Genomic DNA, 25706 nt, shown 5'->3' with positions numbered 1-25706 from the left:
CAATTGACTTGTCCTACAAAAACGTTTTCATAGTAGGAGTAACTCCTGTGAATGCACAGTTTCCCCCGTTTCTCCTTATCCAAAGCAATTGGACCAATACTTCCTTTTCGTTGTTGTGCCCTTTCCTCCTTGGTCCAATCTGTTTCCCCTTGTCCTGATGCCTTCAATGCCTTCTGCTTTCTGTATCTAGTATCTACCTGAGCTATAAACTTTTTCTCAACTTCTGATATTTGACAAGTCAGATTGTTGTTTCGAGCATGTGAAGTATCTAACGTTCTCCATGGAATAAACCATTTGTGTAACCTGTCTTCGCTTTTGTAGTAGTCCCATTTGTTCAAATGCTTGAAATTCGGAACCTCTGGCAATGTCGAGTCGAAATTCGAGAAGTAATACTCAAATCCGTCTCGTCCATAAAACATACTTAACAATAAACTGCACGTTATTCCATATGTCAACGGGAGATGATGGTATTTGATACCCTCCTCCACCGAAATTGGTAACTGCATACATACATAGCAGTCCTTTACCTCCATGGCATCAACATATTCATAAAGCAACTTAGCATAAGCATTTGACTTGTAATTCCCCTGTGATTCATCCATGTGTAACCTTTTTACTTCTGCATCTAACAACGCTTTGTCTTTCTCATTGATGTTTCCCTTCTCCTTAACTGTGGTAGTTCTCGGTGTTGACACTCCCCTATCCTCCTTAACTGTGATTCCATCCCCTTCGTGTCCCGCTAGGAATGAAACAGTTACCACTAAAATTATAAGAGAAACCACTACTCCTAAAAATGTAACAGCTATACATTTTGCCCTGCGGTTCGGGTTGCCAGCCTCCATGTTCTCAAACAGTGTAGTTTTCGACTATCTTCCAGCATTCACTTCCTCTTCTTTTCAAACAAAGTCTTTCTCTCTTGCAATGTCTTTCTTGAAACACTTGGAAGCTTGACAATTTGTTTCCGCAAAACAGTTCAAAGTCCAGTAGAAATAGACAACCCTAGCCCTTCTCCATCCACTAAAATGAAACCCCTATCACTTTTCTTCTTCCACTCGGCGCTAGGTTATCTTGCAACAATTCACAATTTCTTTTCAAAAGTCTTATTTTCGTCTGAAGTTATGTATGACTCAAGGAGTGACACTACTTCTTCATAAATGTCCATCCGAAGTATCATTCCCTCAGGTTCTGGACAGTTCGTACCACACCATGGAAAGTCAACCTTTTCTAGGATTATTCTCCTTATTTCGCTCAAGACAAGTGGACGGACGAAATTGAGAGTTAGCGTTTTTTCAATTTCCAATCCTGGTACTATCAGTTCTATATCCACAATTACAAAGGGGTCCGTTCTAATCAAGATCACTTTCTTCACTTTTCCAGATCTGCACCCCTTTGAAGACATTCGTAGTATGATCTTAGTCCACAACAATAAGCACTCCTAGCAATTCTACTACTCGTTCTAGCATTTCCAAACGAAGAAGAGTTCCCTCCAATATTGGATATCGTGAACAGCAAACTGGAAACTCAACTGTCTCTAAAAGCAATTTTCTTATTCCACTCAGGAGAGCAGGATGAACGATGTTGAGTGTCAGCAACCTTTCGGTCTCCGCTCCTGGCAGTAGAAACTTTATTTGCACTGTGATGATCGGGTCAGTTCTGATCAGTTCCACTTCCCTGATCCTCCCTGTTCTGTGTCTCCCAGACATCTGCAACAAGGTAGGTCCAGTCGGGAGTAGAGTATCTTCTGCTAGGCACTCGCACCCTACTTGATCTTCTAAGACCCTCCTCGGTTTGATCCTGGATATCTTCTTCTGGATCTGAGTCTTCGGATATAGGAGTAAGTGTTTCTTCTTGGGCCGACCTCAAACTTAGCCTTCTTCTTCTTGTCGGCCAAGTGGCAGCTCCAAGCCTTATTCTCCTATTCCTTGTCCTCCCACTTGGTTCTTGATCGCTCCGATACGGATCTGAGTCTGAGTCGTATTCACTTCTGCTCTCTCCTTCAGTTGCGTCTTCTGTCTCACTGCCGTCCTGCCTTCGCTCTTCTTCTGAATCCGATGCGTTCCCAACTTCTTCCGACACCCCCTCAGCTGCCTCAATCCCTTCTTGCGACTCTTCTCCCACTTCCGGGCTTTCGTCTGGGATGGGAGCTGTTCCTTCTAGAGGTGCTGGAACTCTTCTAGTATGGGATGCATGGATCCAATTTGGCAGCCCCCCGCACTTCACCGCGGTGTTCGTGATCAGGATTACCTGAAAGGGCCCACGCCAGCGAACATCTAGGCAGTTCTTCCGGACGTGTTTTTTAACCAGGACCCAGTCCCCTGGGTTCAGGTCATGACACAGGTTCCTCGCTGTTGGAACTTCAGCCGCATGCACCTGAAGGGACACAGAATGGATGGCGTCAGACAGTCCTTTACAATAATCCAAGATCAGATCATCTGTAATATTCAATAGAGCAGTAGTTGGAACTGTAGGAAGTCTCATGGCCCTCCCCATCAGGATCTCGTGGGGAGAGAGACCTGTCCTCCTATCAGGTGTGCTGCGCATGCTCATGAGCACCAATGGAAGAGCATCTGGCCAACTCAAGGATGTGGATGCCACTACTTTAGCCAATCTATTCTTCAAAGTGCCATTCACTTGTTCCACAATTCCTGAAGCTTCTGGTCGATAACTACAATGCAGCTTTTGATCGATATTCAGCGTGGAGCACAACATCTTCACTATTTCGCTGTTAAAATGTTTTCCTCTGTCCGATTCCAAAGAGGCAGGCACCCCGAAGCGCGGTATCAACTCCCTGAGCAGCAATTTAGCCACTGTGAGTGTATCGCACCTACGTGTAGGGTATGCCTCAACCCATCTGGAAAATACGCATACAATCACCAACACATACCGAAGGCGATTGACTCTTGGCATTTCGATGAAGTCTAGTTGCATTCTATTGAAAGGCCCCCCTGACCTCCCAATGTGACTCAGTGTGACTGGTGTTCGTTTGCCTACGTTCAGTTGTTGGCAGGTAACACATCGTTTACATACTGATTCTGCTGCTATTCTGAATTTCGGGCAATACCAAGTCTGCCTAAAAACTCTCATCATAGCATCCCTTCCTAAATGTACTGGACCATGTATTTCTCTCGCCATGGGATTAGCTAATTCTTCAGGTAACACAGCTCTCCCATCTGCTGAAACCCAAAAATCCATTTCACTTCGCACACAGCCTGCTATTTCCCATGCCTTTTTCTCTTTTTCAGGTGCGTTCTCCTGCATTATTCTTAAATCCTCCCAAGTGTCTACAGTTTCTAACATCATACTTAATTCAGTCTTTTCTTCTGCACCTTCTATTTCCACCTTTGAGAAAGAATAACTTTGTTCCGCACAATAGCGTGCGACTTCATCAGCATATCTATTACCTTGTGACACAAAATCTGTATTCTTAGTATGAGCTACACACTTCACCACTGCAATATCAACAGGACCTTGTAATGCTTCTATCAGCAATCTCACAAATTCTCCATTTAGAATGGGCGAACCAGAGGAGGTCATGTAACCCCTCTGAGACCACAACTGCCCGAAATCATGAACCACACCGAAACCATATTGGCTATCCGTGTAGATGGTGACTCTCTTTCCATTTCCTGCTATGCAGGCACGAGTTAGGGCAATAATCTCTGCTACCTGTGCGGAATGTACTCCTTCCAGGCAAGCGGCTTCCACAACTCCAGTAAGGGTACAAACAGCATAAGCTGCTCTTAACCGACCAGTATCGTCTCTTAAACATGAGCCATCAACAAAGTAAATTTCATCAGGGTCAGACAATGGCTCATCCACAATATCTGGTCTGGGTTTCGTGCATAGTTTAGTCACATCAAGGCAATCGTGGTCTTCACATCCTTCGCCTTCTATTACCGTAGGTAATGGCATCAAAGTAGCAGGATTCAAGACAGAGCATCTCCTGAGAGTCACGTTTTCTGCGGCAAGTATAACTTGCTCATAACGCGTGAGCCTGCTATTGGTCAGATGCTGCGTCTTCGTCCTGGTCATTAACAATTCAACTGAATGCGGTACATACACCACTACTGGATGTCCCATTACAATACTTTCGCTCCTTTCAATGCTGACACCCGTTGCAGCAACGGATTTGAGACATCCGGGCAACGCTGCGGCTACTGGATCTAATGTAGCCGAAAAATATGCAACTGGTCTACGGGCATTACCGTGGGTCTGTGCCAAGACTGACAAAGCACATCCCTCTCTCTCACAGCAATAGAGTGAAAACGACTTTTCATAATCTGGCATTCCCAGAGCCGGAGCACGACATAAATCGTCTCTCAGCTGTAAAAACGCCACCAGACGTTCTTCATCCCATGGTACCGGATCACTCACCTCCTTGTGCGTCAGTTTCTGTAAGGGCTTTGCTTTCAGTGAAAAGTTAACTATCCACTGTCGGCAGTAACCCACCATCCCTAGGAACATTCTAACCTCTCTCTGAGTTGTAGGCGCATTCATTTTCATTATCGCCTCAATCCTCTCTGGGGACACCTTACGTTTCCCTTTTTCTAACCTGTGCCCTAGATACTGTACTTCTGTCAGACAATACTGTAACTTGCTCGGAGATACCTTATGTCCATTTTCAGCTAAATGATTCAGTAAGGCAATTGAATCTACTTTACAAGCTTCCTCTGTTTCTGACGCAACAAGTAGGTCATCTATGTACTGTACCAGAACCGAGTTCTGTGGCAGTACTAGATTCTCAAGATTCTTCTTCAACAACTGATTAAAGATGGATGGACTGTCTGTGAATCCTTGTGGGATTCGACACCATGTTAGAACGCGATCTTCCATTTTAAACGCAAAAAGGTACCTGCTCTCTTCATCCAATGGGATTGAAAAGAAAGCCTGACAAAGATCTATCACTGTGAACCATTCTGCTTGACATGGTATTTGAAACAATATTACTGATGGATTCGGTACCACGGGACAACATGAAACGACTATGTTGTTAATCTTTCGTAAATCCTGAACTATCCTAAACTTCCCGCTAGGTTTCTGCAAACCCATAATCGGGGAGTTACAAGGACTGCCCACAATTTCCTTCAGTATTCCCTGCTGTATCATTGACTCGATCACAGGCTTTATTCCTGCAATCGTTTCCTGTGACAATTTGTATTGAGGCGTTCTTGGAAACTCAACATTTGGTTTTACCAGAATTTTTACCGGTTCTACCCCTTTGATCAATCCTATATCTTCTCCTGTGAAATCCCATACCTCTGACGCCACTGCATCTCTTAAGTCTTGTGGAAGATCTTCTACAGTCAGAGTAGGATATAGTTCTACACAGAATTTTGAATTGGCCACCTTAAAGGTAGCATCATCGTCGGTAGTCTGTACCTCCACTCCTTGTGGGGTGCAGTATATGGTGCAATTCAATTTGCATAACAAATCCCTACCTAACAGACATACCGGACTCGAGTCACAAACCACAAACTGATGTTCGTTCATGTGGTTTCCAATTTTCACAGACACTGGTTCTGTCAAGGGACTAGTCATTCTTTTATTTGCGACTCCTACCACCTGAATTGTTTCCCCTGACATCGGCAAGTCTGGAACCACCGCTGATCTCAGAGTCGAACGAGTAGCCCCAGTGTCCACTAAGAACGTAGTGGGACACCCTGCCACTTCTGCCTCAACAAATGGCCCTCTCTGATCCACTTCTAGAACTGCCCCGAGGGTACAGTCTTCTTCACTGCTCACCCGTTGTCCTGTCAATGGATCAATGTAATAACATTTTTCTTCCTCGATAAACAGAGGCATTTGTTTAAAGACCTTTCCTCCAGCTGCTATCTTCGGTGGCTGTGGGAATTGGGCCCGTGGAGCCGAAGTCCCCCCTTTGGCCACCTTACTGCTTGGGACTGTCACTTTTTGCACTGTGTCTTCTTGGACCTGCTCTTCTACTTCTTGCTCTCCGTTTTCAGGGTTAAAGGGACACTCGCGTCGCCAATGCCCCACCTGGTGACACAGATGACACTTTGTCGTTTTCTTTAAAGTGGCAAAGTCTATCCTAGGTCTCTGCCCTTCTTCATTATCTTTGTTCTGACCATTTGGTTTTCGTCCCATCCCCTGCTTCTGCTGGCCACCCTTCCCAGCGGACTGCATTTGCACCACCATCAATTTCTCCTTTAGATTCTTGGCTTTAGAATCTATCTCGTCACTGCAGTACCTCGCATATCGTAAAATCTCATCTAGTGGTTTGTTCTGCCAACAGATTAAATGTTGCTGTATCATCAAACAAATATCAGGTCTCAACCCCAATACAAACTTTGACACGAACTGCCCTATGTCTTTGGGATCCATTACATCTAATCCACTGTATTGCTTGAATGTTTTCAACAACCTTTCATAAAACTCGTGAACTGTCTCCTTGGGTTCCTGCCTTGTTCGGTCTATTTTTACCCAATCTATATCCTGTGGTGGTACCTTATCTTTCAGCCATGCTATTACCCTTTCATACTTTCGCATGACTATCTCAGCTGGTCCATTAGTTCGAACATCTCTCAATGGTTCAGCATTTGGCCAGTCGACACTAGTCTTACAAGGGGTCCACAAATCAGATGGGACCACGATGTCAAACAACGTGTTCAAATCTATCCACAGTACTTTCGAAATTTTAACAAACCTCTCTACCTGCTTATACCACTCGACTGGGTTGTCCCGCAACTTCGGGAATGAGTTGGTAAATGCGGCTAAGTCTCCTCTACTCCAGGGCACATGTACATAATTTCCATTTGATATTTCTCGTAAAGGGAATGCCTCCATCTGCATTACCCTTCCCTCAGGGGTCATCACATTTGTACTTCGCCTAACTGTGCCCTTTTTCGACCACCTTTCTTCCCATTTATCCAGTTCTCTCCACACTCTTATCCCTGTTACCAGCTCTCTTATGTGTGTTTTTAATCCAGCAGTTCTCTTCTCATCTAGATCTTGGTCTGCGTACTGTAATCTGTGGTTACTCTGTAATGCCCTTGTCCTAGACAAATCCACGGCATACTTGTCTGCCAAATCAGTCAGTTTTTCATGAACCGCTCTAGCTTTCCTAGTAATATCCTTTGCCATGAACAATAACTCATCCTGTTCATACAATTCTATCCTCTCCAAAGGCAATGTTCCATCTATTATCTCATCTACATCTGATTTTAAACTGGTAACATCAAGCCTTTTTGCCTTTATTTCAGCTTTCAAGACACTCAATTTAGCTCCTCCATCCGCATCTCTCCCATCCCAGCTCCGAGATCTACGTTTAGGTATTGGTGAATTATAGGGAGTCCTCCCCTGTTCCCATCTCTCTAAGTCCCATGCCTTTCCGTCTTCTCGGGGTGGGTGGTGAAACACTCCTTCATGCCTCCCAGCCTCTCTCTCTCCATCCTGGCTAGTTTCACGGGATTGAGGATAAGAGGTTCTATTACTCCCTCTTTCTTCCCTACTTCCCTGTGCTTCCTGAGTATTCGAGGCGTGGCGGGACCTATCGCTGTTCTCCTTTCTCCAATGTTGAACGTCTTCCCCAAGCGTATGATGAAGGCACCTAAACCTATTCTGAAAATTCCGTACCGCCTCATCTCCTCCGTTCCCCCAGAGACGGGACATTTCCTCACATTCTACAATCCTAGTATTTTGTTCCGACTGTTCTCTCTGACTTGTAGGACCTGCATCCCCTCTAGTCTCTTGACTTTGGCCTTCCCGGCCCTGACTGCTTTCGCTGGCCCCACAATGAGATACAGTCGCGTTACCCCTGCTTTCCCACTCTGGTTCTGTTCTTGTCCTGTTACTCGGAGATACTATGGACCCGTCCCATTCCCTCAAATCAGCTCTTAACTCTGAAAAAGATCTTGGCCGCGGTCCCCTTAGATCCATTGGTCCTCTCGGACCTCCCCGTTCTGAATTGGGACCGACAGTGGTGTCTAATGGGGTGTTCCACGTTACCGAACCTGGTAATTGTTTCCATGCATTTGTCACATTATTCCTCCTTTCCATCTCAATCCTTTCCCTATCCAATTGCCTTTGTTGTTCCCCTCTATCTCTCTCAGAATTATAGATCGAAACTATGGGTCCTATGGTAACAGGCACTTGAAGAGCGTCTGGCAATCCCACAGATTCAACCCTTTCTGTGGTTGGCGTTTTCTGCACCACAAACCTTCCCACTACACTCTGTACAGTGTTGTTTGGAGGTGTTTCTCCGCCTTTGCTAGGTGTCCATTCCGATATAGGGAGTGGTGTATACCCCTCTATCTCATTCCCATCTTCCCTTGCGAGCCCTCTATCTTCTATCAATCCCACTCTCGGAGGTGGTCTATCCATCAACAATCTGTTTATCAGATTGTCCTCCGACTCGCTTTCCTCGTCTTCTTCCATGAGGTTTCCTCCTCCTGACACCTCCCTCATCGGATACATTTTCTCCACCTCAATCGTCTGTACCCTCCAACGCTTTTCCTCCTCATCCCATTTGGAATCTCGCACTGCCCTTACCGATCGCGTCAGCCTTTGTTGACGCCTGTTCAAATTTCGGTCGTGTGCAGCCTTAATCCATGCATTAAGAGCCTCAAACTGTGTTGGTCTAGGTGAAGGTTTCAATGAGGACATGGTTGCTTTTAGCCGATGTAACACCTCTAACTTAAACGTTCCGTACTTTGGGAACTGCATTTCCTCATTTCCTTCCGTAAGCTTATTCCAAGCCCCAATCCATAATATCGTATGCAGCCCCACATTCGTTGCCATATAATGAGCTGGTGTACCCTCTGGGGGAGCCTCTTCCCCGTAATAATGTTCACTTCGTTTACGTTTAAAAATCCCTTTCAAACACTTAAAACACTTCATGATTTCTCTTTTCTCCGCGTTTGTTTACTTCCTGATGATATTCCACCAATCTCGGCGCCGTTCTCACTAACTGGCCTATCCGTACGCGGCTTTCCTCCGACGTCACTCTAGCCGCCCAACCAGAGCGCGGCTCTAGCTAACGTCACACCAACCGCTCAATCAGAGCGCGGCTCTAGCCGACGTCACCCGTCCCCCTTCGCAGCAGTTCCCCTCCTTTCTCAGCTCGTCTCCTCGGTCATGCACGCATCCCATTCATACACTGAAAAATGATTACTTCCGTCCAAGCGATCACCTTTCTTTGACTGTACGCCCACAGTCTTTCTGTAGTTGTCCCCCTAACTTGGCGAAATGTCTTTCCGTTTACTTCCAGACAATCGCCTTCTCCGATAGGTTACTCACACGCAGTAACTTTCGACCAGCGTCCGTTACTCATACACTCACTCTTACACTCCCCCTATCTTGGATCCACGGCGGTCAATGGTACCTCGTGACCTCCGTACTATGGTCGACAACTACCCTGGATGTTCGATACACCCAAAACCACTTAAGCTCTGGCCTGAACTTAAGATTTCACTAGTACACCCGTTTACCAGGTTACCAGTTTACCAGGTTGCGCGCGCTCACAACCTTCTCTCATTCACACTACAGGCATTCAACTCCGCAAGACATTACAATACAAATACAACACAAAACACCGCAATCTGTTCACGCATGACCCTTTTTATACTCACTCTCCGATACTGCTGCTTTTCTCGCACCGTCTGCACCTTTCGGCACACGATTCTTCCGCTGCTCGTCTCTCGACGTCTCGGGCCTTGGGGTAAACTAACCTCTCTAGATTACCTTCCTCAAGAAGATAACCATCCTCACTCTGCTACCAACTGCTAACGCGGGATTACTGGTTACTAATTATCTTACCAAATCCCATTTCCTGTCGACTGAATCGTTGGTACCTGTCTTGAGTAAAAGGTAATCTCGAAGTAAACAATCAATTTAAGAACTTACACCACTCTAAATGACCACTGACCAAAATGAAGTTTTAAAGATTTAATATAAAGTCAAAGATAACTGAAGATACAAACTTCTCAAGATGAGATTCAACAGGTATATCGGAATCACTATGAACATGAACTTCTTGAATAGTCTGAGTCTGAAGAACAAAATAATAAGTACAAGTTCGAATACCATCAGGGTTGCTAAAATGGATACAAGTTGCAACCTCAAAGTCATTACAGAAAAGAAAATTAAGGTTAGTCTGTCCCTACACTATACTAAATGACATCCCTACTTAACAAGATCTTAACCCTCTAGGTGTCAGCCGTGGTGACTTCCTAAGAAGATCACGCACTTCTCTTTGTCTCTTCTCTGATAATGGGTCTCTCCTGATCAGCCTATCTGCCTACCCATCCGCTTCCTTAGGCTCCCAAAATCATCTGCTCTGCTCTCCTCCCGGGTCACTTTCCCTAATACCAAATCACATTTCCAATAGAAACGCCCCTTGGGACGCCCCTCACGTGGTACATCTTTCCGCGGCAAACTCCATGATGGTACTCTTGAAGACCCTCGTTAAAGTTGACCTTGGTTCCCAGGCAGCTTCTTCCGTGCGCTGATACCCCCTGAAATTCCTGGAAACTCCTACAGGCCTGCGCAAGGCGCCACTGAACAAAGTCCCTTTCATTCGAGCTGATTAGGACCCTCGCACCTGCATACAGCTCTTCCTGCAGTGGGCCTCAAATTCCAGACTTCACCATATCTTAGGCCATAAAACACTCTCAGAGCTTCATACTGGACACCTCACGACCTCTCCTCTAACGAGCACATGACGATTTCAACTTCATGACATTATCGGCTCTGGCCTACTTGATTTACATTCAGCAGGTTCCTGCACTCTTAAGACGTTAACTTGATTTAAACAGCAAACATTCTTAACTAGCATACGTTTCTAAAATAACACATCTATAAAGCATATACTTTTAACCCTAAGTTCAATAGTACATTTTGAAAGAACCATGTCAACCTTGTCTCACATTATTTTTGCAGCACGTTTAGATTTGCTTGTGAATTGCCATGAGGCCTACACAAAATACTGGGTTTTTAGAGTTACATTCAACTCTTACATTATTCCTTTAACATGAGAACATGAGGTTTTCATATTCATCCCCAAACATTTCTACATTAGTCTCACACAGTTATGATTATCGTTACTCTACTTCAAACATTCTATGCATTTCACCACTGAATATAAGACACTCTGTGTATTTCACTTCTAAATATAAACACTCTGGTGCAAAATACATGTGAACTAACTACGTGCTTGTAAATATGGCGTACTTATACATTTTTTCAAACTTGTGCTCTCTCAAATCTTTACAGAATTAATAAGGTTCAGATATACGCCCTAAAGAGAAAAACTTTGCAAACTATGCGCACTTTGCAAAGTTTCCCACAGACCTTCAAAAAAGTTGGCATACAAAAACGTTGCAACTTCGTACACACCTAGTGATCCTCATGAAAGACCACAAGGGATGTAACATTCCCTCTTAATGACATAGCAGGCTGTAAGTCGATTTAAGCACTTTAAGAGAAGGGATCAATTAAAGAAACATTTGTGAACTTCGAAAGTTCTCCCTTGGCCTGTATTTCCCTGTTACATATCCTAGGGAGATGATGAGATGTGTCCCTGTGGAGGGAAATACATTTTAAAGCCTGACATTTGGATTTGCTGACTAGAGCTAGATTTTAATCACCAGCCAGGCTTCACCCTCCACGGACTACGGGTGCCGTTAGTGGACAGTATTTCATCACAGGATCATTTAGCTCAGCACTTTGAATGTGTGGCAACTCCTTCAGGCATGTCCAGCAGGTAATACGCATTTGTGTCTGCGCCATTAGGACAGAGCCGAGCTCCAGGGGAATCGTGATAACTGTATGTGACACTGTCAATCACCTGCATCTCTGCAGTTTAAGTGTATTACCTTCACAGAGTAAAAATAAATGTAGGGGAAACCTATGGCTTAAAAGTAGGCTATGCCGCAAGGTGAATAAAAAAAGGTATAATTTGTGTGTGATGAATGTACTTTAAAAGCTTTTCGTCAGAGAATTGAGAATAGAAAGAAAAACATTTTAAAGAGGATGCTTAATCGAAAGATGTAGCACATATGATAATGGTGAAGGAAAAGACGGTTCGCCTCATCTCTTTCTGATTTTGATGGCCTTGTGACATAAAGAGTAGACTAGCCTTTAATTAAGTGCAAAGTGTTATTCCCTAGAGCAGGTTCGTGCAAAAAGTCATTCTATCATATTCATCTCGCTTGTCACTCACCGCACAACTAATCATCACACACCTTTAGAGGCGAGATGAGCAAAAGGGGGGCGAATTAGAAAAGTCCAGCTTTCTCTTAAATGGGGAGAGTGGTAAGGCAACCGAATTTTCAACAAGACTAGCTAAAGAAAAAAATATATATATTATATCTTAAAGAGTTTGGCTCCAGTGTCGCAGCCGTTTAGGGAAATATTTTGAATGGCCTATTTCCCCTACATTTCCGTTTCCAACTATAATTTTGAAACATATCCCAATTGTTTCCTTCTTTTCCTTGGTAAAGGCGCTGTTAATTCTTGTTTCATCAACTACTTGGAACGCAAGATTTAGGGCTTAAAAGCAGGATTTAAATTATTTGGGAGAGTGCCAAAAAATGAGCGTTAAAACCCCTCTTGGAGGTAACCTGCTTGCCAATTACTAATTGATCCAGTGCAAATCCGGCATTCTCTAAGGTGTACAATAATAACATTTTTGATTTCTATGAACCCAGTTTTGAGATGAAACTGCTAAAGATGTGGCCTTCTTTTAAGCCTGAAAATCCTCTATCCCTCTGTGGGATGTTTACATTCGGCTCTTCGAGCCAGACAGGAGTTATGTTTGCTATTTCTTTTGAGTATTTAACTATGCTGCAATTTACGTAATATGAAAACAGTGCTGTGCATGTCAGACCATTGAACTCGAATTGTCTGCCAGAAAAATGAGTCATATTCGTCTAATATGATTTTTTTTTTATTGATGCCATTCAAGGCCTGTACGTGTATTCCTTCGAATGACTTTTATTCGGTTTAAACAACGATAAAAACACATAAAACAAGACAAAACAACACTTATTTTTATACATAGTAGTCCATTGCATACAAAAATCAGGTGTAAAACATCATAATTTAAAACAATTGCATATCAGTCTAGGGACAAATAGTACATATCATGCATTCCATAAATACTATGACAAAAGGAGCGGGTACACCAATACAATTCAAAACATATGACTGGTCTGGACATTGCAATGATAACTGACATGGTGCGTTTCAGCAGCAAATGGATAGAAATTCCTCAAGGGAAGGTCCATATATTGCCAGACACAACTTGAAACTACCCCAGTGCCTTCGCTCTAATTTGCCAGCTCCAATGGAAATATCTAGCAACACCACAGACGCCTGGTTCCCTAGGGTTGTATGACTTTACAACGCATTCAGTTGTAACGCATGCCTTTACCACGCATGCGTTACAACGCGAATGCCATCACCACGCATATCCTTTACCACGAAAATGCCTTTAACACGCATAGTTTTACAACGATTTTCATGTTAAAATATGCATGTTAAATAGCATTTTTATGTTAAAGAATATCACCCTAAAAATGTACCCTTTAAATTTACCCATGCGCGACACTACCCCCTCATTCCCCCTAACCCCTCCTCTCCTTGATTTTCCGAGGTGACGTTGAATGTCGTTAAGAGGAAGCGTAAGTGTACTTCCGTTTCCTCTAACGATGCCGATTGCCTCCACATCTTTTTCTTTAAACGACGGAAACAGGTGCGTTTTTTAACATTTTATTTTGGGGGGTGCCCTCCCAAGCCCCCTTTTTCTAACCCCATGCTTTTTTGGGGGGTTAGACCCCCAAAGCCCCCCTTTTTTTTCTTTTAGCTTTACCACACATGCCTTTACTACTTATCTCGTAGTAAAGGTATGCATGGTAAAGACTATTTGCTGTAACCAAGCATGCATTGTAATGCATGCGTGGTTATGGTTATGCGTGGAAAGTGGCCATTTCCCATTCCCTAGTTTCAATGCATAGGAGCCAGAGAACCGGAAGGTACTGTCTGAAACCAAGCTGCCTGCAGATTGGAAGAATCTAACTTTTCCATGGCCAGGCATAGCCAGGGCAAAATAAAATAAAATGTGGTAAGGATTCCTCCATCTGCAGGCACAGTGGCACAAATCATTTTTGTCAGGGTTGGGATTCCACTTTAGGACAGAAGGGCAACAAGGGTAAGGTGCCTAACGAAACTTAAGGTATAACCGCCTGGCAACAGGTGTCATCAAATGATCGAGAAGTGGCTCAAATTTCAGCATGGGGTTTGATGTTAAGAAAAGCTCTCAAGAGGGATCCTAGGGAAGTGTTTATTAGAACTTGTTCCCACTTCCATCCCCAACAAGCATCTCTGAGTGCTTCCCTAGTGAGTAGTGGGGGATTTGGGCCATCAGGCCAAAAATCACAAAGGCCAAGGTTAACCAACATGTTGTTTACATATGGATCCATTTAGTTTTGTGGAAACTTTCCAATGCAGCTTCTACTCTAAAACCTTGATAGTAGTCGGCCAGAGCCGGGGTGTACTTTAGCCTGTGCCAATATAGCAATAGCCTTAGTTGAGCCTAGTGGTCCAGTGGCATTAGGCTCATGACCCGTTGTAATGGTAACAAGAGAGTTATTTTGGGTAAACTATCCAAGGCTCAGAGGAAGTTGTTCTCTGCTATGCTCGAATCAGCCAGGCCATGGAGGCCCCAAATCCGTGTTCCCATATAGTGTACTGCCTTCTGCTTTAGCCCTATAAATTTTTAGAGCAGGTGAAATTCGCCAAATTTTTTAAGCGTTGTAGCATTTTTAAATTGCAGCAGCTTGGTACGTTGTCCTTAGGGCACTTTTCTTGACCTGGGGAGACTAGCTTGTGTTCTTAGTGAGGGTAATTCTCAAATAATTAAACTCATTAACCCTCTCTAAGGGCGGCCCTTCTAACATAATGGAGCCTCTAAACGTCTTATGGAGTTTAATGGTCATACATTTTGTTTTCGATTGGTTTATGACCAACCCTCAGTGTTCGCGAAATACCAGAAATCTATTGATAAGAGTTTGGAGACCCGCCGGTGTTTTAGAAACCAATAAGGTGTCATCTGCGAACAGGAGTAAAGGTATCTTCCTGCACGCAACACTAGGGTAGTCATTGTCACTGTCTTCTAGATAGTAGACCACATCGTTGAGATGTAGAGATAATAATGTTGGAGCAACAATGCACACCTGACCGACCCCTTCATTAACTCCTATCCACACAGGTAATTCACTGGGGTACCTGGGAGCTGAAGTCCGAAATAGACAACTGGGCTGGAACAGCATAAAGCAGTGGTCAAGAGTACAGTTACAGGGGACAAAAACTATGAGCCTTAACACAAGTCAGGTCCCTGAAAGCATGGAGAGAGGAACTTGTGGGCAAGGGATCTTCTGGGCCAGTGATTGTGGAACTTGTGGTGGTTGGGGCAGGCCCTAGAGCATGCACCGCCACGATACTGACAGGTATAGGGCGGTAAGTGCGTTTTTAGGCATGGGTAGGGGCATAGCTTGTTAAGGGCGTTTTTAGGGTTTAGGACCGAGTATGTGCACACGGTAGTAAGGGTGATTTTAGGATTTAAGTGTGGGTTGAGGTATAGGGTGGTAAAGGTGTATTTAGGGATTATGATGGGTAAGGGTATTGGGTGGTAGTAGTGTTTTTAGGGTTAAGGGGAGGGTAGGAGTAGTGGGTGGTAAGGCTTTTTTTAAGGTCTGGAGTGGGTAAGTGTATTGGGTGCTAAGGATGTTTTGGGGGTTTACGGATGGGTAAGGGTATAAAGTGGTAAGGGTATTTGTAGGATTAAGGGGTGGGTAAGGGAATAGGGTGGTACAAAAAAAGAGGAGTTTCCTTCCAAAAAGAAAACAACGTATATTTATAATAATTATAAAAAAGGGGAGGAGTCTCTCCCAATGAAAGAAAATGAAATTATTTATAAGTAATGTATAAAAACTAAAACGTAGTAGTTTCATTTACTTTATATATACTTTCTTTGCATTTTTGCTTTGTAAAAGTATTTGTGGTAAAGGTATGTGCATGGTAAAGACAATCATGGTAAAGATATTGTGTGATAAAAGCACTGCATGGTAAAGGATGCATAGTGAAGGCATGTGTTTTTAATGCAAGCGTTGTAATGCTATACAACCGCAACAATGCAGTGGTCAAATAGGGAAAGCCTTGTCTTCACCGTCCTTTTAAATTCAAGGTGATTCTTTTATTTTGTTGAAACAAAAGTTTATTTTGAAGAAATGCAACAAAACATCCATAATTAATAAAAACTACAATGTGCTTTTTTAAAAGTTGCATGTGTGAAAAGTGTACAAGAACTATTAACAGGGAAAGTCAAAGGGAAATAATATAGTAGTAATATAACTATGTATATAGTAAAAGAGTAGGAGCGCCAAATACATTATAAAGAAATATGAGCATTTAAGAAGTAGTGGCTGTAAAATAGGTTTAGAAAAGAAAGATAAAAATACAATATATAGTAGTCAGACTATTCGTTCATGGAGTTTGGGGGACTTCTTCCAACAGTGGACGGTGTTGGGTACATTTTTTAGCAGAAGCATCTAAGAAAATAGTTATAGGGGACCACATATGCATATATGTTCTCTTTTGATGAGGAGGGATAGAGGCGAGATATATGCATGATCAAGTTGATGGTTGTAACAAACACTATACCACCAAGCTTTAAAAGAAAGTTGTGTGGATTGTTTCCAATTTTTTGTGATTTCTTGGAATGCAATTGCAATTAATAAATCCTCAATGTCTATACTACATGTGATGGTTTGCCAATTTTCGGAGAGTGTACCTAAGAAAATGTTCATAGGAGAGAAGGGAAAATGAGTGTAAAAGATTGTATTGATTTGATAACATACTTTCAACCAGAATTGGTGGGTGCAGAGACAGGAAAAAAGCATGCGAAATAAATCTGCATTTAAAGCATTACATGACCAGCAATTTGGGATAACTTTAGGTTTAAACTTATGCAAGGACGTTGGGGTAAACATAAGTCTATTGTATAAAAAGAAAAGTGTTTGCATTGTACTTGCCAATCTTGAGGTCTTACGAATTTTTAGCCATAATTGATCCTGAAACGTATTGGACTATGAAGTGCGAAAATCTTGTTCCCATTGTAGTTCAATGTTGGTTTTATTTCTGTGTTCTGGGAGTTAGGTGAGGAATTTGTAGATCTATGAAGCACTTGATTGGGCACTTAATATGGGAAGGATATTGTATTGAGATAATAAGGGGGTGAGATCGAAGATTGTGAAGACAAAGAAGAGAATACAGATTGAATCAATGCCTTAAATTTATTAGAATATGACTTTGGTAGGCTGTAGAGTGATTGTGCTTCAGGAAAGATAAGAAAGGCATCATTTGAATAAAGTTGGTGAACCCAAAGTAAACCTTTGTCTCGCCAATTCTTCCAGAATATAGTTTTGTTGTTAATTGTTATAAAGCAATAATGCCAAATCAAACAGTTAAGAAAGCGGTCATTATCAGAGAGGTGTTAAATAAGTATAGATTGAAATAGCTTATGAGAAGTTTTATGTATAGGCGAAGATAAAAGTTGTGTCTAGTGAGTGAACGTAAGGATTTCTTGGATTGAGAAAGGAGAAAGGAAAGAGGGCTCGATATCTTTCCATAGTGGAGATGTATTTGAAGTTGGCTGATTCAAACATTTAGAGAGTTATATATGTAGAAAAGCATTATGATAGGCTTGAAAATCAGGGAAATTAACACCACTGTGCGACTTATTTCATTTAAGCATAACAAGGGACAAACATGGTTTTTTTATTAAAAAAATAAAAATAAACTAGAGTACATTTTTTTGAAAAAATATGAAGGAATAGTAAGTGGGATAGCAGAAATCGTATAGAGAATAACAGGACCAAGCATCATTTTGATAGTGTCAAGTCTGCATCACCAGGATAAATATAGAGGATGCCATTTAGAAATAGAATTAGATAGCGTGGTAAGAACTTGAGTCATATTCAATGATAAAGTATGCTTTATAGAAGGAGCAAACCATAGACCTAAATATTACATTTTTTAAGAGTTCCATGCAAATTTAGTGGAAATAAAGTCTTGCCTAAATCATAAAACATTGAGAGGATGCATTTCACATTTATCCAGAGTAAATTTATAACCACAAAGTGAAGAAAAGGCAGTAACTTCTGCAGTGAAGGCTAGAAGAGAGTGGTCTGGTTTCAATAGATATAACAAGATATCATCTGCATAGACACTCATTGTAATATGGGGTTTAACATTTTGGAAAACATGAATATTTGGGATTTGTTTAATTTTAGCAAGAAAAGGTTCCAATGCAAGAATGAAAAGAAGTGGGAAAAGGGGGCACCCTCGGCCGACACCTCTTTGCTGAATGAAAGAGTTGAAAATAGAACCGTTAGCAAAAATAGAAGCTTTGGGTGATGTATATAATTAAGAAATATAAGAAATAAATGTAGGTCCAAAACCAAACCAGAAAACCGTTTGACAAATAAAATACCAATCCATGCAGTCAAAAGCTTTCTCAGCATCGAGAGAGATAGCTCTGAGTGAATGAGGATATTTGTTTGATTTATTTGAAATATTAAAGAAAGTCCTAGTATTATCAGAGATGGATGGGGAGACCTTTACAGAAAACCCTACCTGGACTTTGCTACCTTGGGGAGCCTTTGTGGAGCCCTTGACTTTCCCTGGGCATTCTACTCCTGTGGGACGCCTGCCGTCGGTCCCCTCCGCTGCCGCTGACTCTCTCCACCTGGTGCGCGGCAGCCGAGCGGGGGGACTAAAACCCCCAGGTGCCCTTGCGGCAGGACGCCGCCCACACAGGTTTCGCGCCTGCCGGCGCAGAAAAGTCCTCGAAAGTTGCGGCAGAGCGGGAGACCTTTACAGAAAACCCTACCTGGACGTTGCTACCTTGGGGAGCCTTTGTGGAGCCCTTGACTTTCCCTGGGCATTCTGCTCCTGTGGGACGCCTGCCGTCGGTCCCCTCTGCTGCCGCTGACTCTCTCCACCTGGTGCGCGGCAGCGGATTGGGGGGACTACAGACCCCAGGTGCCCTTGCGGCAGGACGCCGCCCACGCAGGTTTCGCGCCAGCCGGTGCAGAAAAGTCCGCGGAAGTTCCCGCGTCGCGGGACGCGCGCGGGCAACGCCGGGCTAAGCCCGGACCAAGGGCGGGCCCGTCCTAGCCCGTCTATGTCTGGATGAGGCTGGGCTGGGCCTAATCCCTTAGTCCTTTGGTAAATTCACCCACATTTATTGGACTTTGCTTCCTCTGTTATTTGACCTGAGAATTGTATAATCCCCCCCTCTTTTCCCCCTGTGAGTGTGGAAGCTACGGATTTATACAGCACAATGGGCAAAAGGAAATTATCAAGCCCAAAACGTCTACAAAGTGCTAAGGCAGGGGTTGATTTGCAACAAAAGTTACTGAATTATCTGACGGGGGCGGTGGGGGTCCTCGATAAACAGATATTATCTGTTGAGGAATCTATTAAAGCAGGATCTTCTGGGGTGAGCTTACAAAACGCACCCCTAGACGAATCTCTCCAACCAGGCCAGGACACCTTAAAAGTAGTCCAGTTTAATGGCTGTGTCCACCTGGACTCTGAGGAGATCATTTCTATTGATAACAACTCCCCCACCCAACCACCCCAAAAGAGGCTTAAAAACCCAGTCACAGCAGACAATCAATTCACTTGAAGACAACCTGTGAAGATTCAGTCATTGAATAAGATCCACAAACTAGTTAAACAGACACCACAAGGGAAAAAACGAGGGGGACAAAACAAGGGTCAAATGAAGGGCAAGCCTATATCAAATGATAATGAGGATCTACACAGCGATATGAAAAGTTGGATAACACTGGTGGAGAGATTAGATCTATACTTGAGAGTCAGGATGGACCAACTTTCATCTAGACTTACCATAGTGGAGGAGTTTATCTTAAGTAACAGCACTAAAGGGGAGGCGGCAGGTGGTTGTTTATTACCCCAACATCCAGTGGGTTTGGGCGGGAGTATCCACCCTGGGTGCGATAAATCTCCCCTATCAGGGCCCCGTATCAACGTGGAAAGAACTGACAATAGAAAAGAGAAGACTTCTACTAAACAAATGCCCGCCGAGAAGGGGACAAGTAGGCAGGTTCTTGAACCATTAGGCATTCGAGATTCCATGCAAGTGAAGGGGGAGGTTGCCCCCATTTTTAGGCGGATAGGCGCCCCCGACTTAGCCCAACCAATGAAATCTATCGACACATTAAGAGGCCATGCCCCGAGTAAACTACAACAATATGGGGGGCAGCGGAACTTGACTAGCCGTCTAGATCTCCATCCGGCAGTCACCCCATATGTTGTGGTTTTGGCAAATGTACCAGAAACAGGGAATATAGAGGAAGAATCATGGTTGGGTCTCCTTGAGAAACAGATCTCTCCATTGGCTGGGCAGGAAGGTAGGTTTGACAAATCAACTTTTTAATGAATTTAAGATGGTGCGAAGGGTACAGTGAGTGGGTGGTTCGGAAAAAAGATTAACTGGAGATTGTTTAGTTTTAAACTTTGCATCTCCGTTACTGGTAAAAAGATAATAGCAGCTGGTGAGAACAACTTTTTAGACCCAGTAGGAATAAATATTTTACCTTTTGGGTTTTTCTACCCCCCCACACATACCGCAGAATAATTCCCCTGAATTTGGTTCCTACATACTTAATGATCCAAGGAGGTACTTCGTGCCAATTAGCAATAGATTTAACCCTCTATCAGGTCTTGAAGACAACGACGGACTGATTGACAGCCACTTACTTAACATGGGCCAAGGGCGAATAGTGGAAGGTGTGAATTTACCTGATTCCCCAATAATTTCAGATCACTCTGTTAATTTACCCGTAAATAATAACAAAAAAGATGATTTGGGGGTAGCCCAAAAAGAGGTCCTGTCCACACTGTCATTGGATGGTAATAACGGTTTAGACCCATCAGCTATTAAACTCATAAAAGCCTCCAGTAACCCAGACGCTTTGAAACACAACATTATCTTCTGGAACGTGGCAAGCCTTCGATCGAAATAAACCAATGAAGCTTAGCTACAACTCGCAAGAAATTACAATATTTTATGCCTTCAGGAAACTTGGGCGACCACGGAATTACATCTAGAGGGCTTTAAAACCTTCTGTTCATGTGCTCTCTCGTCAATTTCAGGAAGGTCACGAGGTGGGTTAACAATTTTTATTTCAAATATTATTCCTATCGAAAAAATTGTCATCTTAAGACTAGAATCTAACTTCCAAATTGTGACTCTAAGAATAACCAAGTCTGTAAATTTCTTTCTGGTCAATTTCTATAATAATTTATCGTCCTCTGAATTAGTAATAGCCCTGAATGATATTCTGTTTACATTACCGGATCAAAAGAATAAACACCCCAAAGAGAACTTTAAATTAATTTGGGGGGGGACTTTAACCTTTCCCTCTGTATCAACAATACTAATAGAACTTGTGGAATATTGGATGAGCATACCAACACTTTAACCCATTTCACTCACTCACCCATTGGCACCTGTTTGAACGAAATCATGACTGCTTTAGAGATGGGCTTTGCTAATGAATTAATGGCTCCCCCGGTTGCTTTTTCAGTGACTATTAATGGTAGGGGTTCCCATAGTGTAATTGATTATATTTTGGTGACTAGTAGTATCGAACCAAGCATCCAAGATTTTGTAACTGTAAATAATGTCACAAGCGACCACTATCCAAACACCATAACAATATCGGTCCCAACCAAACAATCAAATCAGACCTTATTAAGTAACTTGGGACAACAGATGTTAATATTGGAAAGGTTAAATGGCTTTGCACTAAAATGGGCAAAGATTAACCCAGCTGAGTTGTCCACAAAAATAGTGAAGAAAGCAATGCCATCGATTGAAAAATGCCTAAATCCTGACACACCGTCCAGTGAGATTCTGACCAGTTATGTCACTATCACTAAGACAGTCCAACAAGCTATCTTTCAAAAAATAAAGGGGAAACGTCAATCAGAGAGGGGATGGTTCTTGTACCAAAGCATATTCCTCCCTGAAACTTGCATTACACAAATTACCCAGGGATAAGGAAGTAATTACTAAACTTAGAAATATCTACAACAAAGCTCTAAAGGATCGTAAGTTGGAATTAAAAAACGAACTCTGGGCCCAACTGCACAAAAGTTGTGTTATGAATGATTCTGCAACCTTTTGGAAGGTTGTAAAAGCTCCCTTCTTACGTGGCGAAACTAAACAACCAGCGATAGAGGTCGCGGTAGACGCTGCTGCATGGGTCAAACACTATTCTGAGATTTTCGGACACAAATCTAGTGAGACCACTGATATACCTGATTCTGAGGGGCAGTCATCTGTTTTCCCGATCCCTCTAATGTTTAGAAGTAGAAGAAGCCCGGATAGTTAGTAAAGGCGGGAAAGCTCCAGGACCGGACGGGGTCCTGGTGGACCTTTTTAAATATAATTTTGAATTATGGATGCCAATTCTGACTAAGGTACTGGAAGCTGTTAGTACAATAGGCTTAATTGATTCATGGTCGGCCTCGATACTCGTCCCAATTTTTAAAAAAGGCGACCGCCACAATCCCGAATGTTATCATCCCATCTCCCTCCTTGACTCTCTTGGGAAGGTGGCAGGCTGAATTCTCCTTGGCAGACTCCAATCTTGGGCAGAAAATAACAATATAGTTGCTGACATACAGTACGGATTTAGTGAGGGTCTGGGAACTGTGGAGCAAGCGCTTAACTTGTCCCTCCTAATGGGGAAATATGTTGGAGCTAAGGGTGGTCAACTATATATGGCCTATGTTGGGTATGTCACTGTTACAACGCAACTTTTACGTCGGAATGCTGTTACAACGCAGCTTTTACAACGCTGGTTCCATTACATCGGATGCCATTACAACGCAGGATATTACATAGCAGATGCTATTACAACGCATACCATTACATCGTAAGTATTGGTAAGTATATAATGTTTTTTTTATTTTTTTTAATATTATATAATTAATTTAATCATTATTAATTTTAAATAAATTAATTTATTTATATTTTTTAATATTATAAATTATATATATTAATTTAAGTAATTTGTTAAATAAGTATGAGTATAGGAGTATATGTTTTGGGGTACTGAGGTATATGTTTTGGGGTGTTTGGGTATTTTTAGGTTTTAGAGCAGGGTTTGGGTTTTGGGGTACAGGGGTATTTTTAGGTTTTAGGGCTGGGTTTGGGTTTTGAGGTACAGGGGTGTTTTTAGGTTTTAGGGCAGGTTTTGGATTTTGGGTTTTGGAGTACAGGGGTGTTTTTAGGTTTTAGGGCTGGGTTTGGGTTTTGGGGTACAGGGGTGTTTTTAGGTTTTAGGGCAGGGTTTGGGTTTTGGGGTACAGGGGTGTTTTTAGGTTTTAGGGCAGGGTTTGGGTTTTGGGGTACAGGGGTGTTTTTAGGTTTCAGGGTAGGGTTTGGGTTTTGGGGTACAAGGGTGTTTTTAGGTTTCAGGGTAGGGTTTGGGTTTTGGGGTACAGGGGTGTTTTTAGTTTTCAGGGTAGGGTTTGGGTTTTGGGGTACAGGGGTGTTTTTAGGTTTCAGGGTAGGGTTTGGGTTTTGGGGTACAGGGGTGTTTTTAGGTTTCAGGGTAGGGTTTGGGTTTTGGGGTACAAGGGTGTTTTTAGGTTTCAGGGTAGGGTTTGGGTTTTGGGGTACAGGGGTGTTTTTAGGTTTCAGGGTAGGGTTTGGGTTTTGGGGTACAAGGGTGTTTTTAGGTTTCAGGGTAGGGTTTGGGTTTTGGGGTACAGGGGTGTTTTTAGGTTTCAGGGTAGGGTTTGGGTTTTGGGGTACAGGGGTGTTTTTAGGTTTCAGGGCAGGGTTTGGGTTTTGGGGTACAGGGGTGTTTTTAGGTTAAATTAAATTAATTATATTATATTAATTACATTTCTTAATTAAAATAATTAAATTAAATACATTATTTTAAATAATTTAATTTAATGACAATTAAAAAAATATTTAAATTAAATTAATTTCATTATATTAATTTAATAAAATTAATTACAATTTTTATTAAAATTAATTTAAATAAATAGATTTAAATTTATTAAATAAAATTAATTACTATTTTAAAATGTATTTTAATTAAATTAATTAAATTAAATTAATTAAATTAACTTCATTACATTTTTTTTAAAAAGGTATACTTACCTATACTTACGATGTAATGCCATGCGTTGTAATAGCATCTGCTATGTAATGCCATGCGTTGTAATGGCATCCGATGTAATGGATCCTGCGTTGTAAAAATTCCGATGTAACGGAATGCGTTGTTATAAACCGCGTTGTAGTGACACCAATCCCCTATGTTGACCTCACAGCCGCTTTCGACTGTGTAAGCCATCCCAAACTATGGGCTATCCTTGCAGAATTGGGAATCGACCAATCATTGGTCAATTTCCTTAGAGAAATTTACTCTGGCGCAACGGCCAGAGTGAGATATGGGCTCAAAGGTGAACTCGCGGCGTCTTTCGGGGTGGAGAGGGGGTTAGACAGGGTTCTGTCCTGGCTCCCTTCCTGTTCACCCTTTATACAAACGGGTTGAAAAAAGCAATGCTGGAGGGGGGCCAGGACATGCCGTGTATTGGAACTCATCCAATTCCAGCTCTTCTCTACGCCAATGACGCCGTGATTTTAGCCAGAACCCCCGTGGAGCTGCAACGTAACAAAGAGAGGTATCGGAACTTTATGAAAGGGCTGAACCTCAGAATTAATATTAAAAAAACATTTACTATGTACGCAGGCACGGGGTTTAAGAAAGCAAAGGATATCTTCATTGATAGTGTGAAACTGGAAAGAACACATACATACCCATACTTGGGGATTTTAATAGACAATAAATCCTCATGGAAGCAAGCGATAGAGGCAAGGAAACTTTTATTCCTAAGGGCAACTACAGCCCTGATATCCTTTGCACAAAGGTTGGGGAAAAGGTCAGCTCCCGAAATGCTTAAAATATATCAAGCTAAATGTTTAAGTGTAGCTTGCTATGGAGCAGCGGTTTGGGGTCATGGGAAGGTCGAAGCACTACAGAAAATAGAGAATGCTTTTCTGAGGTATCTGTTAGTATTGCCCCGAAGTTCTTCATCTTATTGTTGTCATGTAGAATTAGGCATGGCATATATCTCAGATATCATCAAAATGCAACCGATACTTCTATGGCACCGGGTGTGGACCTCCCCTAAAAATGACCTAACACGAACCCTTCTCAATGATTGCCTTTTACTACAAAATAGCCATAAAATTAGCTGGCTTCCCTATGTAAAAAGGTTTTTTTACGATCTGGGATTAGAGAAGTACTATTTGTTTCTCCTGTCTATCGCCGAAGTTTCCAATGCCACTTTAAAGAAGATTTGCATGTCACACCTTGATGAGCTAAGATTAAGCTCAGAGAGCGGAAAGAGTTCAGTCCAGCATATTCTGAATATTCAGACCACCTTATCTATTCAGCCCTACTTAACAATTGAGATGTGTAATTATGATAAACAATTGCTGACCCGCCTCAGGCTCAACATTTTTCATCGACGTGTTTCATTTCCCCATGTTAATGACTGGTCTAGGAGTCTTCTAGCCTGCCCGTGTGACAATGTTTCCCCCAGTCCCCGATACACATTGTGTTATTCTG

This window comes from Lissotriton helveticus, chromosome 9 (genome assembly GCF_964261635.1).
Source record: "Lissotriton helveticus chromosome 9, aLisHel1.1, whole genome shotgun sequence".
NCBI lineage: Eukaryota > Metazoa > Chordata > Amphibia > Caudata > Salamandridae > Lissotriton > Lissotriton helveticus.
This window is presented reverse-complemented; position numbering follows the sequence as displayed.